This window comes from Lithobates pipiens, unplaced genomic scaffold (assembly GCF_037356315.1).
Source record: "Lithobates pipiens isolate NorthernLeopardFrog02 unplaced genomic scaffold, aLitPip1_a1.2 Scaffold_19, whole genome shotgun sequence".
In the NCBI taxonomy this organism is placed as follows: domain Eukaryota; kingdom Metazoa; phylum Chordata; class Amphibia; order Anura; family Ranidae; genus Lithobates; species Lithobates pipiens.
In genome coordinates, this window is record NW_027507764.1 from 510,709,407 (window position 1) to 510,728,264 (window position 18,858).

At 45.5% G+C, this 18,858-nt stretch overlaps 1 protein-coding gene across 1 annotated transcript in view; it reads left to right on the forward strand.

Moving 5' to 3' along the window:
• The first annotated feature begins 6,837 nt into the window (after nt 1-6,837).
• Nucleotides 6,838-18,858, forward strand: part of ATP6V1C1 (ATPase H+ transporting V1 subunit C1) — a 77,680-nt gene continuing 65,659 nt past the window's right edge. The window contains exon 1 of the mRNA XM_077493139.1: nt 6,838-6,995. The gene's annotated coding sequence lies outside the window, so the exon portion shown is untranslated. The remainder of the gene's footprint in view (nt 6,996-18,858) is intronic.

Genomic DNA, 18,858 nt, shown 5'->3' on the forward strand with positions numbered 1-18,858 from the left:
ATGTGTTTTCCTTCCAAAAGGACAGTTTATTTGTGAGCAGGCAGGTGCATTTCCAAAAAGCAAAATGAAATAAATAACAGGGGGTGCCAACACTAAACAACCTCCTGTAGATTAAAAAAGAAAAACAAAATCTAAAAAATAGAATAATGTTGTTGTTGTAAGTTTACACACAAAAAAAAAAAAAAAATTGAGAAATGAGCAAACTGTCTTTAAAGCGGGAGTCCGCCGGGAGTTCAGCCGTTTTTTTTTTTAAAAGCCAGCAGCTACAAATACTACAGCTGCTGACTTTTAAAATAAGGACACTTACCTGCCCAGCGCGCCCACGATGTCGGCACCCGAAGCCGATCTCTCGATCGTCTCTCAGGTGCTGCCGCCGCCATCTTGGGTATGGGAATCAGGAAGCCTTTCGGCTTCATTTCCTGGTTCCCTACTGCGCATGCGCGAGTCGCGCTGCGCAATAAGGATGGACCCGCTGCCTCTGGGATCTGTGTGTTTCCCAGCAGGCAGCGGGGGACTTTCGGAAAGGGGCGTAATCTACGCCCCTTTCCGCAGAGAGCTATCCCGGAAGTGGGTGCAGATACCTGTACTGTACAGGTACCTGCACCCCCCTCCCCCCTGAAAGGTGCCAATTGTGGCCCCGGAGGGGGGGAGGATTCCAATGAGTGGAAGGTCCACTTTAGGGTGGACCTCCGCTTTAAAGGAGATTTTTAGAAAAAATCCCCAAAACATCCAAAAAATAAAAAACCTAATCTAAAATTGTGTAGATGTGACGCAAACTAAAATTGTATTGCTGAAATGGTTAAAAAAGAGTAATGAAATCCATTCGGGAGAAGTGTGTGTGACTATGAGCATCAAAAGAAGTTCGTTCTTGCAGCATTGTAAAGAACAAGAGAATGCGCTTGATGAAAGAATTTTTAACATTGCAGCGTGGCGAATGTGCTATATCGCTTACGAGCAGTAGTTTTACCTGAACGAGCACTTCCGTGTCGGAATTTGAATGTGAGCATGCGTGGCACTTGGTCCGATCAAAATTCTCTACACATGATCGGATTAGGTTCGACCGGCCCAGTTGGTCGGGAAATATTTCCAACATGTTGGAAAATTGGGTCCGACGGATATTCGGACGGAATCAGTCCGATGCATACCACACACAGTCGGATTATCCAACAACACGGTCCGATAGGACACATTCCGACGGATTCTCCGACCGTGTGTACAAGGGCTTACTGTTAAACTGTAATGTTACTTTGTTTTATTGTTAACCCTCATTTTCTTAGCAGGTACATCATTCACCTGCAGCACTGATTTATTTATCTTGACAGCAACAGCATTTGCTCTCATGATACGTAAATCAGCGACTCCAGCACTGTAGAAGGTGATTTCACCACCACAGTTCAAAAAAAAATGGTGTATGTATGCCCATCATTAGAAGTACGGTGTGGATGAAGGTCGGTATTCGAATGGTAGGCATACCCACAGATCAATCTCTTTTTTCCGTTCAGCCCACAGGCTGCATGAAAAAATGAACATTACAATATATGCCCAACAAGTGCCAGCAACGTACTGGTATGTTGCTGGACTTTGAGTGGCTATACCAGAATGATGCCTGCATGTTTAGGTATCATCTTGGTATCATTCTTTTCAGCCAGCGGTCGGCTTTCATGCAAAAGCAATGCTAGCAGCTAAATAGCCTCTGGACTGCTTTTACAAGCAGTGGGAGGGAATGCGAGGGAATGCCCCCCCCCCACCATTTTCCATGGTTTTCTCTGGCTCTCATGTCCCAACAGGGAACCCGAGAATGCAGCCGGTGGGTCCGTCAGCTGACCATAGAGTTGATAGGAGACCAGAATAGCTCCAGTTATCTTTATGGCCTAAGAAACTGGAAGCTACAAGCATTTCATGACTTAGGTTTCACCGGATATAAACAGCGCCATTGGGAAATTGGGAAAGCATTTTATCACACAGATCTTGTTTATCACACAGATACTTTGAGGGCAGAGGAGAGATATAGGGTCTAATATTCCCCATTTTTCAAAAAAGAGTACCTGTCACTACCTATTGCTATCATGGGGATATTTACATTCCCTGCGATAACAATAAAAATGATTTAAAAAAAATGAAAGGAACAGTTTAAAAACAAAATAAAAAAGCAAAATTAAATAATAAATAAAAAAAACACCCCTGTCCCCCGTGATCACGCGCAAGGTTGGTCTGGTTATATATATATAATGTTTGGGGGTTCAAAGTAATTTTCTAGCAATAATTTTCATGTGAAGAAAAAGTGTCAGAAAGGACTTTGTCTTCAAGTCATTAGAAACTTGAATACTTGCAGAACACTCGTGTGGTACCAGTATCTTGCAGCCGGTCCGGCTATACCCACGAGATTGGATTCACTTAGGTCCTTCAGCTTTACCAGGCTCTTTTTGAGAAGCCAACCCTTGCGTGGCCTTCTCCCGAAGAGTCCTCCCCTGGATAACTTCGAAGTTGCTGGGCCTCTCCACAACTTGAGACTGCATCGGACCACCTCCAAATCCTTCCATTAGTTTCCTTGCCTCGGGCTAGCTAGCCCTGAGACATAAAGTCAGGTGGATCCGCCCTGGAGGCTGGTCAGAGGACCATGACCATGTAGTCAGAACATACTTCTGGACCGGAACCCCGAAACACGTGACATCCGCATCTTAAGTACCCTCTCCCAGAAAGTACAGCAAGAGTAACACTCCCACTGGGCTGGTTCAGAGAGAAAGTAATCTTAAAGCACCCAAACCAAACTGCGGCTTAGATTAAACATTACATTTCAAAAACACATAGCGCGTGCTCTTCAGGAGCCGGCGCTACACACTCCCCCTGGCAATTTAGACGATGTCCCCACCGTCTTAGCAAAAAAAAAACTATTTCTAAAACTAGAAAAAATCAAGTACCTGAACTTTAGGGTAGGAATGGGGAAAGGGAAGGAATGGGAAAACATATTGCAACATCACAGTGTATAAAACCATTAACACAAGTGAAATACACACACAACACCCAATTCCTATCTATCTCCACCACCCCTGCTCCGGCAGTCTTGATAGAAGATCTTGGTGAACCCTAAAAGAGAAAACACACAAAAAAAACAGAATACACACAGAACTTATCTTCTAAACTTTTAAAACCTTTTTTTATTCAAACATGCTAAAGAAAAAAACATTTGTGCCGACTCATGCCACCTAGTGGTCAGAGTCACTGAAGTGCAAGTCTTTCCCTAAAAGCAGATACTGCGACCCATAAGGTGGTCTTGACACGGCGCTTCTTATGAGCTGACCCTATCTAACTACCCCACAGTCCTTGCTTTTTTCTTTTATTTTTAGGAAAACCAGGAAAAAGGGAAAAACTCTTTTAAGTCCAGAGAACACAGTTCAGGTAGCCTCTCTTCGACCAATAGAATCGTGGATCTGGTAAAGTTAGGTTTTTCTCCTGTGCATCAACAGTGGTCACAAAGTAAATGGCATGCAAAAGCAAGCCATTTGTCCGGTCTGCAAATAACGACTTTGTCCCCATAAATGTGCTGACCATAGCTCCAATGCTGTAGACAACCGACAAACCGTTCATACAGCTCGGGTGAAAAGGCTTTCTTTCAGAGCAGCTTTGGTACCTTTAAATAGTTCCAAACGTCATCTTCGTACCATGCCTCACGGTTCTCCTCGATTACATCCATAATCTCCCTAGGCACATATGGGAATTCTAGTCCATATTCAGTGGCTACTCTTTTGTTTAGGAGCTGCTGCGGCCTTGCAAGCCTAGGTAGCACGTGGGCACTTCTCTCCTCGAGAGGTATGCATGAGTTTGGGGACCTTTGCACCAGCGCGGCAGAGTCTTTCTGAAGTGTGGGTAAGTTCACCGGTTTAGGCAAAGTCACATTCACAGTGATGAGGTTTTCCACATTTGGTGTTTCACACCCTGAAGTAAGCGATAGCCAGCCCGAAATATCTGTACAAGTGGCGGCCACAACATCCCCTCCGGCCCACAACAACTCTTGGGGCAGTGTCTCAAAATGTTCATCATCCCCTGTGTCTGATAAGGACTCTAACTCCGAGTCCCGGTATTCTTCTGCCGGCAAATAGTTAAAGAGGAAGTAAACCCTGATGGGTTTACTTCCTCTTTTATTCCCTGCAAAGGCAAAGCATAATGGACTACTATGCATCGCATAGTAGCCCATTATGTGTCACTTACCTGACACAGGAGCCAGCGATGTCACCGCTGTCCCCTGTAGTCCGGCGCATCCATCTTTTCGGTGGGGTCTCGCAGCTCCGCCGCTGTCATTCGGCGGAGCCGCGATGACGTCATTCCCGCGCATGCGCATGGGAGCCGACACGCGCGGCAGCTCCATTGTTGGAAATGCCGCGCTCAGTGCGCCTGCGCGCCGCTGTCTGCGGCGCATGCGCCGTAGATAGCAGTGCCTGTCTTCGGGCAAATATCTCCTAAACCGTATAGGTTTAGGAGATATTTCTTGGACCTACAGGTAAGCCTTAATCTAGGCTTACCTGTAGGTCAAAGTGGTTTGTAAGGGTTTACAACCACTTTAACCACAGTCTTACTCACTGTTTGCGTAGCTTTCCCCAAACCAACTTTCTTCCACCGATTAGGTCAAGCCGGACTTGGTAGTGATCTTCCGCTGCAATTCTGGGAAGGTCTTGTACGCCCCACTTTCTCCAAAGCGGGCATGGTGGCTTTGGTAATGGTAGAAGAAGCAGTGTCCATCTGTTCCAGAGTGGTCTCTCCGGCAGTCGCGGTGGTGGAAGTGGTGACATCCCTCTCGAGGATGTTAGTGGCATCAGGCATCACTGCTGTAGAAGGCCTCACTGAAGGAGCAAAGATGGCTGACTCCTCGGTAGTCACCTACCCTACCTATCACACTTATCCAGGGCCTATTAGGTAGTCTGAAGGCCCTGGAGCACTAGGACAGAGGAATTACCCATAAAATTACCCCATTTTGGAAAGCAAACACCCCAAGGTATATTCTAGGAGGCATGGGCTGCAGATAGGTACTCGAGTACTCTGATGGGCTGGAGACAGGTGCTCGGGTACTCTGATGGGCTGCAGATAGGTACTCGGGTACTCTGATGGGCTGGAGACATGTACTCAGGTAATCTGATGGGCTGCAGATAGTTACTTGGGTACTCTAATGGTCCGCAGATAGGTATTCGGCTACTCTAATGGGCTGGAGATCGGTACTCGGGTACTCCAATGGGCTGGAGACAGGCACTCGGGTACTCTGATGCACTGCAGAGAGGTATTTGTCTACTCTAATGGGCTGGAGACCAGTACTTAGGTACTCTAATGGGCTGTAGACAGGTACTCGAGTACTCTGATGGTCTGCAGATAATTACTTGGGTACTTTGGGCTGGAGATAGGTACTTGGGTACTCTGGGCTGGAGACAGGTACTTGGATACTCTGATGGTCTGAAAATAGGTACTTGGGTACTCTGGGCTGGAGATAGGTACTTGGATACTCTGGGCTGGAGACAGGTAATTGGATACTCTGATGGTCTGAAAATAGGTACTTGGGTACTCTGGGCTGGAGATAGGTACTTAGGTACTCTGGACTGGAGACAGATACTTGGATACTCTGATGGCCTGCAGATAGGTACTTGGGTACTCTTGGCTGGAGACAGGTACTCGGGTACTCTGATGAGCTGGAGACAGGTACTCAGGTACTCTGATGGGTTGGAAATGGGTACTCGGGTTATCGGGTTATCGGTCACATGGTAAAGAGCTATTTTCATTGGCTCTTTACACTGATCTGGGATGGGCTGTGTCCCAAGGGACACACCTCATCCCTGATTGCCGAGGGCCCCTGGGGTCTGCAGGAGCTGCAAGAACTGGAGGATGTCATATGATGTCCACCCAGAGGGAGGAGATGTTCCTGCCGGCGTCATATGACTATGACTATGGCCTGGTAAGGAAGTGGTTGAAAAAATTAAAGGGGCAGTGTAAAAATAAATAAATAAACGGGAAAAAAATTAAAGCGTCCCTGTCCTCACATACGGAAGTGAACGCATACCTAAGTCGTGCACACATATGTAAACGATGTTTGCACCACACATGTGGGGTATCACTATGGATGTTTGAGCAAGCAATAATTCTAGCGCAAAACCTCCTCTGTAACTCTAAACAGGTAACTTGTAAAAAAATTGAAAGCATCGCCTATGAAGATTTTTAAGTATTGTAGTTTGTTGCCATTCGATGAGCATGTTCAATTTTAAAGCGTGACATTTTAGGTATATGTTTACTTGGTGTAACATCGTCTTTTATATTTTTCCAAAAAAATGGGTTTTATATTGTGTTTTTTTGGATTAAAATGTATTTATTTTTAATTACGTTTGAAAAACCACTGCACGAAGGCTGTGTGACATAAAAAACTGCAACGATCACCATTTTATTCTCTAGGGTCTCCTCAAAAAAAAAAAAGTTTTGGATTTCTAATTCATTTTCTAGCAAAAAATAATGATTTAAATTTGTAAACAGAAAATGGCTGGTCAGCACTTCCAGCTCATGCTTGTAACCGTTCTGTGTTATGAATTGAGCTTATTGTGTGTGTTCCGCTATTTACCGCTGTGTGGCGCTGCGGCGCACGGCTGCACTGATGTTCCCCCTAGAGGCAGAACAGCTGGCTGCGCTCATCCCTTGGTATGGGTGTCAGCTGACACAATCATGTGATACGATGTGTGACCGGCGCAACGAACAGCAGAGCGCCATCTACTTTATAATATGTGTCTCCACACTAAGCGGCCATCTTGTTATAGTCCATTCCTTATTTTGTTGATCGTTGTGGCTTCTACAAAATGGCTGTCCCAAGCCGTATACCGCGGACACATTGGAATCTATGTGTTCGTATTTCGTCCTTCTTCCTTGTAATGAGAGCTGTGCGGTGGTTTGTGAGTGAGAGGATGGCGGAGAGGTGCTGAGCGGAGCTGTCGCCTGTGTGTAGCGATCCCAGTCTTCGTTCCTCGTCCACCCAGGTATGAATCTGACAGTACCATGTACACACGGCAGCCAGCAATCAGCTCATACATGGAGGGGGGAATCTGCTGGTGTCATCAGTGGGTGGGGAGATCATATGACTGCTTCACCCATCTGACCATTGACACCATTGACAGAGGTGACACTACCCCTCCCATCTGCTGGTGGGACTACAACTCCCAGCATGCACAGTGCATTTATTTTGACCTGCAGCTGGCCTAAAAATTCCAGATGTCTGCAGTTTTTTTGCAGTGACATCGCTAGATTTTCCCACCAGTTTGGGAGATTTTTATATATATATATATATATATATATATATATATATATATAGCGCAGGCTGTTTACATCACTTGGGGCCCTTTCACACGGGCTTTCCCATCAGATCCGCCTATCAGTTTTTCAGGTGTCCCTGATCGGACCTTGCAGTCTCTCCTATATGGAGCGGCGGAAGTCCGCTGACCTCCGCCGCTATCCGATCCTGTCTGCAAAATCCAGATTTGTCTAGCGGATCGGATGAAAGCGGACTGACGGTCCGTTTCCCACAGATTTCCCAATAAAGGAGAGCGGGACTGTGTCCATGTCCTCTGGGCACAGTGAGCGGCGACAGACCTGTGACCCCCCCCCCCCCCCCGCCGAGCAAGCAGATTCCACAAAATGGAGGCGCCCGCGTAAAAGGGGTCTTTCCCCCCGAGGAGCTTACACTCTTTAAGGCTGCATTCACGTCTGAACATCTTGTAGCAGCTCTACAAGCAGAATCCCATTTATTTCAGTGGCCCCTGTTCACGCTCAGATGATGAAATGAATGGAATTTTGCTTGTTGAGCAGCTTTGAGCTACAAAAAGTTCAGGTTTGAATGTTGCCAATTAGAGATCAGCTTGGGCATGTTCAGATGCACTTCAGGACCCACATGGCTGAGCCCGTCAGGAACCTCTCATTTGTAATGGGCCAATCATTTGTGGCCGAGGTATTCCCTGCCACTACGGAGCTCACTGGAGTACAGGAAAAGTGGAATTTTGGGTTAGAGATGAGTTCAGAGAATACCTGAGCTCATGTATTTAGGATGAGTCATGGAATGACTGTGCTGGGCCTTGTTCACGCTAGGGGCAGATTTTACCACCCCGAAAAGAGAACAGTGGTGGGTCACAGGAGGCAGCAGTGTTGTTGCTTCTGAAAAGCAATTTTGATTTTTGGGGGGGGGGGGAGATCCTGTGCTGCAACCACATGCCACGTAGGGATGAGCTTAGGCGTGTTTGCATGGTCCATGTGCAGAGCTTGCCAGGAAGTCAGCGCAGCGCTGCACTAATCACAGGCAGTGAGACATTGCCTGATCTCTGCAGCCGCACATCGGGGCAATGTCTCACTGCCTGTAACTAGCGCAGTGCTGCGCCAACTTCCTGGCGGGCTCTGCACATGGACCATGCGAACACGCCTGAGCTCATCCTTAATGCCAAGTAGTTGACACGTGGTTATGGTATAGTCCCATTGACTTCAGTGGGCGCATTTAGCAGGCAGTACCACATGCGAAATGTGACATACCATGTAAAATTTTCAGCAGTGGGACCATGGTAATCTCTGCAGCTGTTCATATGAAAGACCTCATAGGTTTCCAGCAGGACTGAACCCATGCATTTGAGAATTGTTTATGCTGTGGTTGCCAAAGGCAGGTGGTAGATGGAAGTACTCCTGGGAGGACGTAGACCCATGATAATGGTAGGTGTGCATAGGTCTGATCTCAATAGGAAAATCGCATTTTAGAAGATTGAATCATCCAGTAAGTGGTTAGGACCACCTAGTATGGAATGTCTTACTTTTGCAAGTTCATTTAAATTGTTTAAACAGTGATGTCTGATACAGCCAACACCTTTTTGGCGGGACTCCCCTTCTTCAGAGCTTCAACAATGATCTATACTGGAATCAGGAAAGAATGAACCTAAAATTAGGCAGGACAAGGGCTGAGGGTCAGCATAACCTGATTTCAACTCAAACACTCACATTTGCATCAATTGAAAGTAGATGTTTGCACCACAATGTTTTGTTAGATTTGTTGGCATCCATACACTGATTGTCCATAGGTACCTGTAGAAAAAGCTTGTCTGGTAGCTGATGTCACCTCCATGTTAAGCAAGGATCATCTGTGTGGGCACGTGTCTTCTCTGGGGCTGAGAGTAATCAAGATATTTCACGTCCCCAAAATTTAAAAGAGAATTAAAGGGGTTGTAAAGGTAAATGTTTTTTCACCTTAATGCATTCTATGCATTAAGGTGAAAAAACATCTGACAGTGCCTGCGCCCCCAGCCCCCCGTTTTACTTACCTCACCCCTCGAAAGTCCCGCGCTCGTCCCCCGACGTCCTTTCCACCGTTCAGCCTGGACGCTGATTGGCTGGAGTGGATGGATGGAAAGCAGCGCAGCTATTGGCTCGCGCTGCTGTCAATCACATCCACTGACGCGGAGCACCGGGGGCGGGGCCGTGTGATACAGCGAGCGGCTATATATGCTGTATCACGGGAGCGCGCCCGCAGATGCTTCTCACCATGCGAGGGAGCTCGCATGAACGTGAGAAGCATCTGCGGGAGGAAGCAGAGACAGCTGCCGAGGGACCCCAGAAGAGCAGGTTCGGGGCCACTCTGTGAAAAACGAGCTGCACAGTGGAGGTAAGTATAACATGTTTGTTATTTTAAAAAAAAAATCTCTTTACAATCCCTTTAAAGGATTTTTTTTTTTTTTGCCCATTTATAATTGCCTAGGTCAGGGGTACCTTTTGAAGAGCAAGGGCCGCTTAAGCAGCTTGGTAACCGGTCGCGGGCAACAATGAGCGGAGTAGGCGGATGACAGGTCCGTGTACACTCCGCATATACTGAGTGGACACAGACACAGCCCACTCTACTCTATGGGCCCTCTGATCCGCCCAGATGGAAGGGGACAGATCCCCTTCTGTTTTTTTTTCTTTAAGCAGATCGGATTGAAGGTAGGCAGGTGTAAATGGACACAAGTCTGTTTAAATTTGCTGCTCCATAGAGGTGAATGGAGGGTTTGATTGGGTCGGACTGATCGTGTGAAAAGGGCCTAAGGCTGCTTTCACATTGATGTGCTGTGGTTTACCCATAGCAGTGCACCTCTGGCTTTCCTGTGAGTTAGCTGCACTTTGCCATAGAATTCTATTATATCCTGCAGGTGTGGTGCACCAAACCTGTAGGTAATAACAGAGGTCTATGGCTCAGTGCAGGTAACTTGCAGGTGCACTGCACCTGCGGATCAGTTTGAAAGCAGCCCGGTAACCACTGCAGAACAGATATGCCTATATATACACTGTTATTATTGTATTAAACATACCTTTTAATAAACAGTCTTCAGTTCAGGTATCGCCAGCTGTTGCTTTTTCAGGCAGAGTGCATTTGGTATCACTACACCTGTGACAGGAGGGGACGCTATACAGGAAGCATCATAGTTACAGTTAGTAAGGTTAAATAAAGACACCAGTCCATCCAGTTCAACCTGAGTGAGTGTCTACAATTGTCCCTATCCCTGTACATTGCACACTCACATCAGTCCCAACCCTCAAGGAGCCCATAGCCCAAGGTCCCCATTCATATACTAGGGCCAATTTTTGGACAGAAGCCAATTAACCTACCTGCATGTCTTTGGAGTGTGGGAGGAAACCGGAGTACCCGGAGGAAACCCACGCAGGCACAGGAAGAACATGCAAACTCTAGGCAGGTAGTGTCGCAGTTGGGATTTGAACGACCTTTCTTACTGCTAGGCGAGGGGGCTAACCACTACACCACTGTGCCGCCCTGTCATCTTATGTGGCTCTGCTATGCAGCCACTTGCTTCTTCTATTGCCGGCTTCATTCACAACACTGATGCTCTGGGATGCCGGGTTGGGAACCCACGATCTGGGCTTGCGAACCAGCCATCCCAGAGCAGGAGGTTTGCGGGCCACATCAAAGGGCTCCGCGGGCTACATGTGGCCCCCGGCCACTGGTTGGGCACCGCTGACCTAGGTGGATGCTCCATCTATCCCCCGCCGCTTCTGCACTGAGAACTGGGCCATCGAACATCGCCGATGGCTCGGTTCTCACAGATCCCAGAGCGGAGAGCTGCTGACTGTCAATCAGCATCTCTCCTCTCTGCTCCTGCACGCTCACTGGAGCACTGAGCTGTGGAGGGGCGGGGCGCGGCCGTCTCAGGCTCTCAGTAGCTCACTGAGACAGGTATCAGTCCAGGCACCTGGCGGACACAGACTTTATTGTCACGGTGACTGGAATGATTCCAGTGACTTCAGCAGTGAGTAGACTTCAGTCCGCTGTCTGCTGAAAACGGATCACAGGAGTGCAAAACAAATTGCACTCCTTTTACCCATAGGAGAAGCCCAGCCAAACGATCTCCGGCTGAACTTCTCCTTTAGACTAGATTCACACCTATGCAGTTTCAGTGCTTTTTGCATTTTGCAGATTTGCATTACAGTCCATTTAACATTGTTTCCATCTCTGAATAGTCCTTCCTTTTTTTTTTTTTTTTTTTTTTTTTTTCCCTCCAATCATTATTGCACCAATTTTTTATGATACACAAAATCTCATTTGGCTTCATAAGAAGACACAAACACAATTTAATCTATTCTTGTGCCAAAAGAAAAAAAAATGCTCGCTGGTTAACTTTTTTTTTTTTTTTTTGCTTTCACAAAAAAACACCCTAAAATAAAAAACTAGATTTCAATTTTTTTAAAAACATTTTTTAATCTAAGCAGCCTAATGATCAAATAATAGTCAAATTAGAAATCCACTCATCCCTATTATCCTTGTAAGACCTGAGGGGTCATTTTTATGGCTAAAGCTGGGCTAAAAGACATTAGAAGGTAAGTCTTGTAGTCTGTGATTCGTATGCAGAGCAATGTGTGATTTATACCAGTAGGATCATTGTACTGGTAAAAGAATGCCCCATCTCCCCCACCCCATTCATTCTGACATTGTGGAAGAAATGTCTTAACTCGTGACAGGAAATGACCTGACTACTCACTTCAGTTCTGTGTTTTGCGATTGCTAAACCTAAAGAAGGGAAGTAGTCCAGTGATTTTAGGAAAGGACATGCTTCAATGTTAACTAGAAGCTCTGTGTACCAGACTTGCTGCTTATGGGTACATGAGGTGTAATAGATGGCCTGAAAAACCTTCCTGGGGAATGCTCCTTTAAGCTGTCTTAAGCACCAGTCAAGGGAAACCTATGCGTTTGATCATTTGGTCTCTGCTGAGAAGCCACGTGATGTCAGAGGAAGGCGGGGTCACCCGTTTACTTTAGCGAGTGGCCCCGCCCTGAGCTTTATAACAGCTGTCATATGAGAAGAAGCTCCACTCGGCGGGAGCCTCCCATGGAGGCGGAGCTGTTGCAGCTTTTACTTATTTATATATTTTTTTTTCGGTCCATCGTGCGGCGTGAGATGGATTTACATCCCGGGACATTTTTTTTTTTTTTTTAATAAAGGACTTGTCCCAAAGTGTCTCTTGTCATTTTTACTATTTTTGACACTTATTTTTGTGACTTGGTAGGGGTACAATGTACCCATTACCTATTCACATGGGAGGGGCGGGATCTGGCGGCCCCCTTGTTAAAGGGGGCTTCCAGATTCCGGTTAGCCACCTGCAGGCCCCCACAACCACCGGGCATCAACATGGGGACAAGGTGCTTTGGGGGGGCCACTCCAAAGCACCCTCCCGATGTTGGGGGCATGTGGCCTGGTACGGTTCAGGGGGGAAGCGATCTTTTGCCCCCCTCTTTTCCTGCAGCTTGCCAGGTTGCCTGCTTGGATAAGGGTCTGGTATGGAATTTAGGGGGACCCATACGCCATTTTTTTAAACACATTGGCAGAGGGTTCCCCTTAAAATCCATACCAGACCTGAAGGGCTATGGACTTTGGGGGAACCCCCACGCCATTTTCTTTTTTAATTTTGGTTCGGGGGTTCCCTTTTAATAATCATACCAGACCCAAAGGGCCTGGTAATGGACTGGGCGGTAGGGCATGCTGTTTTTTTCAATGAGTTTTATCTATTTTGCTGAAATGTAATTTTTCTGGGGTATTGTCCTAAACACGGGAAGAATGTGCCACTTTACAGGCATACTATAGTCACCACCCAGGTTACGATATTTAACCCCTTTAGATCTGCGCTATAGCCAAATAACAGCTACAGCGTGGATCTGATTTGCCAGGAGGCCGTCAATAGATGTCTTTCCCTTTGCATGCTCGCCACCCCCCCCCCCCTGAAGCGCGGCGTGCACTGTGATCACCCAAGTCAGTGAGACTCGGGTGATCACAGATTGCAGTGGATCCCGACCCCTTACCACGTGATCAGCTGTCAACCAACGACAGCTGATCACATGATGTAAACAGAATATCAATAATGATTGTATGACTGTGCAATTGTCATTGAAAGCTGACAATTGTTCTGGGCAGGAGGGGGGTTTAGGTGCCCAGTAAACAAGTGGTTAAAGGAATATTTCATTTTTATTATTTCACTTTAAGCATTAATAAAATCACTGCACGTTTTAAAAACTTTTTTTATGCATTGATTCATGTCCCCTGGGGCTGGACCTGGGTCCCCAAACATTATTTATGACAATAACTTGCAGATAAGCCTTTAAAATGAGCACTTTTGGTTTTTCATGTTCGTGTCCCAAACTTTAACGGGGTTCCGCGGCTTTCGAATTTGCCGCGCACACTGCCTAATCTTCATTGTTCGGCGAACACCCGATGTTCGAGCTCATCCCTAGTGGCTATACATGTTACATAGGATTTTACAAGAATTTGGTAGACCGTAGCCAAAAACATTACTTGTAGTTGTAGAGCCGTATCCATCGTATCAATGTTGCAACAGGCCAGCATAGACAAGCTGTTGAAGGAATAGTCCTACAGGAAGTAAAACCGATCAAAAAGAAAAGAGAAGTAAACCAAGGCTCTCCACTCTACCAGCAAAACTGGTCACATTTCTTACATACTGCATGATTGCACTTTGTGTTCTCGGAATGTCTGTTGTCTTTCTCTCATGAGTTGTACACAGGACCAGATCGTGGTTAGGATTAGAGGTCGACCGATATATCGGCCGATATTTGCCGTTTTTTTAATAATCGGCATCGGCCGATTTGAGCTGATAAAAAGCCGATTTAGAACTACAGCGGGACTTTTCTATTACAGAAGTCATTTCAGTAAGTGTAAGTTGCCTGAGTCGTCATAGCAACCCTTTCCTCCTCTCTGGGCAGGCTGCCAAGAAAAGAACAAAATGATACAATGTTTACACTTGAATGAATGAAGTCATCTCTGTGTGTAGAAGTTCCCAGTTTAACCATTTAAAGACTAAATCTTTTCTGACACTTGTTGCTTACAAGTAAAAATCTTGTATTTTCTGCCAGAAAATCACTTAGACCCCCCAAAAATTATATATATTTTTTAGCAGAGATCCTAGGGAATAAAATAGCGGTTGTTGCAATATTTTATGTCACACGGCATTTGCACAGAGGTCTTTCAAATGCATTTTTTTAGGAAAAAAATACACTATTTAAAAATAAAAATAAAATAAAAACAGTAAAGTTAGCCCATTTTTTTTTTCGTCCAAAAGTTTTGACTACCTGTTTTTATTTAATATATAGGTTTTTTATTTTTATTTTTTTATCTAAATCTTACATACAAGTAAACTGATTGGGGGTTTTGTTTTGTTTAATAAATGTTTAAATGTAAGAAATTTTCTGTATCACTTATGAAGTTGCTTTCACACTGGAGCGGACAGGCGTTGATGGTAAAACGCAAGTTTTAGCGGCTCTTTACCATCATTTTAGCGGTGCTATTTGGCTGCTAGTGGGGCACATATAACCCAGCTAGCGGCCAAGGAAGAGGTTAAATGCGCCCATGAAGCACCGCTTCCAAATCGCATTGCATGCGCTTCGGCAGTGGTGCCCATTCATATCAATGGGCAGGAGTGGTGGAGGAGCGGTATACACCACTCCAAACGTGCTGCTTGCAGGACTTTTTTTTTAAGATCCTGCCAGCGCATCGCCTCAGTGTGAAAGCACTCTGTCTTTCACACAGACTGCAGGGGAGCCATTTTACAGGCGCTATTTTTAGCCCAAAAGCGCCTGAAAAACGCCCCAGTGGGAAGGTGTGTTAGATCAAGGGGGATTAAAAAATAAAAATAAAAAGGAAAAAAATAAATAAATAAAATAAAATCGGCCTAACATATCGGCCCAAAAAAAAATCGGCATCATATATCGGCTATCTGCCGCCATGATTTCTAAATATCGGCTCGGCCAGAGAAAAACCCATATCGGTCGACCTCTAGTTAGGATATGTTCCTTTGATTCATGAAGCATTCTTATTTTTCCCTTCACTACCTACCTTAGATCCAGTAGTCTTTAGGCCATTGATGTCTTGAAGATCTTCTGATTCTATATTGGCGATGGAGGTTCTGATTGATTCAGGGAATGGCACATATGTAGGGGCTAGGGCAAAAATCGATTTAAATCTTGAATCGAGTTGAGAGGTCAAAAAGATTCAAAATTTCAGCAAATCGATTTTTTTTTTTCACCAGGATGGCGCTGACACCGCGCCGGTCCTGAGGAGCTGCGAGACCGTGGCTGCAGCTTCAGCCTAGTCTGAGAGGCTGGACGCCGCGGAATAGGCTGAAGCCGTGGCCTCGCCTAAAAAACACCTGCCCGCAGCTTTGAAAAAAAAAACATTGCGATGATTGATGGCAATAGGTGATCAGCAATGCAAGGGGGAAATGTCAAAAATGAGCGCAACTCTTTACGGACAAAAAAAAACCTTCTGTGGTCCCCCAGCCCCACCTTATACTCACCTGAGCCCCATCTCGATCCAGCGATGTGCATGAGAGCAGTGCTCTTCTCTCTCTCTCTTTCTCTCTCTCTCTCTCTTTTTCTCTCTCTCTTTTCTCCTCTCTCTCTCTCTCTCTCTCTCTCTCTCTCTCTCTCCTCTCTCTCTCTCTCTCTCTCTCTCTCTCTCTCTCTCTCTCTCTCTCTCTCTCTCTCTCTCTCTCTCTCTCTCTCTCTCTCTCTCTCTCTCTCTCTCTCTCTCTCTTCTCTCTCTCTCTCTCTCTCTCTCTCTCTCTCTCTCTCTCTCTCTCTCTCTCTCTCTCTCTCTCTCTCTCTTTCTCTCTCTCTCTCTCTCTCTCTCTCTCTCTCTCTCTCTCTCTCTCTCTCTCTCTCTCTCTCTCTCTTTCTCTCTCTCTCTCTCTCTCTCTTTCTCTCTCTCTCTCTCTCTCTCTCTCTCTCTCTCTCTCTCTCTCTCTCTCTCTCTCTCTCTCTCTCTCTCTCTCTCTCTCTCTCTTTTCTCTCTCTCTCTCTCTTTTTCTCTCTCTCTCTCTCTTTCTCTCTCTCTCTCTCTCTCTCTCTCTCTCTCTCTCTCTCTCTTTCTCTCTCTCTCTCTTTTTCCTCTCTCTCTCTTTTTCTCTCTCTCTTTTGGATCCATAACAAGCCGGCAACTCAACAGCTTCTTCATAGAAAACTGTATTATAGCATCAAAGCAGTAACATCATCCAAAATACTGACGTGTTTCGGCCTAAGAGTTTTTTATTGGGTCCAGCTGCTGTCAATTGCAGTCATCCAATTAGGAGAGAGAGGGGGTGAACAATGTTCCTTCACAGGCGCGTGGCTCGGGAGAACGCCTGCTTGAGTGCCCCCATAGCAAGAGGCTTGCTATTGATGGCACTCAGTGGAGCCAGGAGCAATGATGGGGTACCAAAAAAGAAGAGGATAGGTGCTGCTCTGTGCAAAACCATTGTACAGAGCAGGAAAATATAACCTATTATATAAAAAAAAAAATGACAACCTATAGAATGGAATCACTTTAATGGCGCGTACACACGACCAGACTTTTTTGACGGTCTAGGTCCAACGGTCTTCATGACGGACTTTCTGAAAAAAAAAGTTTGCTGGAGCCCACACATGATCGAATTATCTGACGGATTCCAGTCCACCGGACCAAGTCTGCTGGAAAGTCCGATCGTGTGTACGCGGCATTAGTCTCTTTTGTGCCCAGAGGTCATTGAAGCTTTGATGCCCAGACCAAGTTTAGCATCATCGGTGTGCGTCAGTTAACTTGGCTATAACTCCATAACTAAGTTGTCAGCAAGTTCTGACATCTAGGACCCCCTCCTCCTTCCCTGCTGTTGGCATTCTCTCTACACGGAGTACTCTGCGCCATGACTCAGAAAGGTGTATTGCGGTCACAGACTGGTCAGTTAGGGACAGTTTGGCATGTGACCTCGGTATTATGTCAGCACATCACTATTTGTTACTTTGTTTTATTGTGAACGATGCGCCTCAGGCTACTTTAGCCACTTGGTGTGCTTACAGTATAAACAGTAATTGCACATATAGACTTTAGTGTCGGCTGTTCGATTTGACCGCTCAGTGTTATTGCTGTACACATAGCAGTAGCCTAAGCAGCAATTACTTTCTCACAAGCTGTTTTGTGTTTGTTGTGCGTTTGCTACATATTTTGATTGCACATGCAAAAATGATATGACTTGAGGCTACGGTGTCAGAAATAAAGAAGTACAGACAGATTGAGCCGTGGCTAGTATGTGGATTACAGAATCAAATGCCTTTCCAGTGTTCTTGTCCTTTTGCAAAGTATTTGCACCCATAGTAGGCCTTGGTGATCGGTCCTGTAAGGAGAAACATTCTCAAACTGTAAAGGGAAGGTAAATGGTTGCACGGCATGTCCCAAGAGAGCCAAATATACATGGGCCAACCAGACATTACAAACAAGAGACTGATTAGTAGATCTGAGATTTTTGTTAAAATATCCATCGTGGTCTCAGGGTTTAGACCCCCTTTCCTTCTCCAGGCGTGTCCTGCAGAGTCTTATAGATGAAAAAGTTGCACGTTAAAGAACATCATGGTGTATCATTGGAAAGGACTGTGGAAGGTATGTGTAATGTGTTCTACCTACATGTTCATTAAACAGATGTAAGTGAATGTAATATATAAAATGTATGTATATACTGCGCTATCCCAATGTTAGCACCCAGCACAAAAAGTTGAAGGATCCAATAGCTCAAAATAAAATATACATGTGTAGTCACATAATATAAATCATACAATCTAGTATGAACCATAAACAAGAAAAAGGAATTTTCTATAATGGTGATGAAGAAAAGTCCAAATAGTGACATCAAATGGATACGTGGTTATCAGATAACAAAATGATTCCGTGAGTGTCCAAATAAATACGTGACATCACATTGATAGGTGACTATCAAACAGGAACGTATTTCCGTGAGTGTCCAATTAAGTAAGTGACAAAAGTGATCCACCACCGACAGCACTAATCGCTTACCCAAGGACGTGGACCCACACAGGTATATACCTGATGAGTCTAGCATGCTTTAAAAGATGATCCTATGGGGTCCAAAATTCTCTTATAAAGATGAAACCTCCAGGCAATCGTTCTCATAAGTATAAGGTACGCCAAATTATAGAGGGATCAACCCCACCATCCTTTATCTTCCTGGTGGGGTTGATCCCTCTATAATTTGGCGTACCTTATACTTATGAGAACGATTGCCTGGAGGTTTCATCTTTATAAGAGAATTTTGGACCCATGGGATCATCTTTTAAAGCCTGCTAGACTCATCAGGTATATACCTGTGTGGGTCCACGTCCTTTGGTGGGAGGGAAAGATAAGTTAAACGCTAGGTGGTAAGTACCTATGTAGAGCAATGCTCTTTGTGAACCAGTTCAGGATTACTTTATTACATACTGAGGATCAAGGGGAAAGGTGGGGACTTATAACAAAGCTGTGAGGGGATTGTGTTTCCTGCAGGGAGGAGCCCTCATCTCTCAGGTGTGCCGTCCTGGAA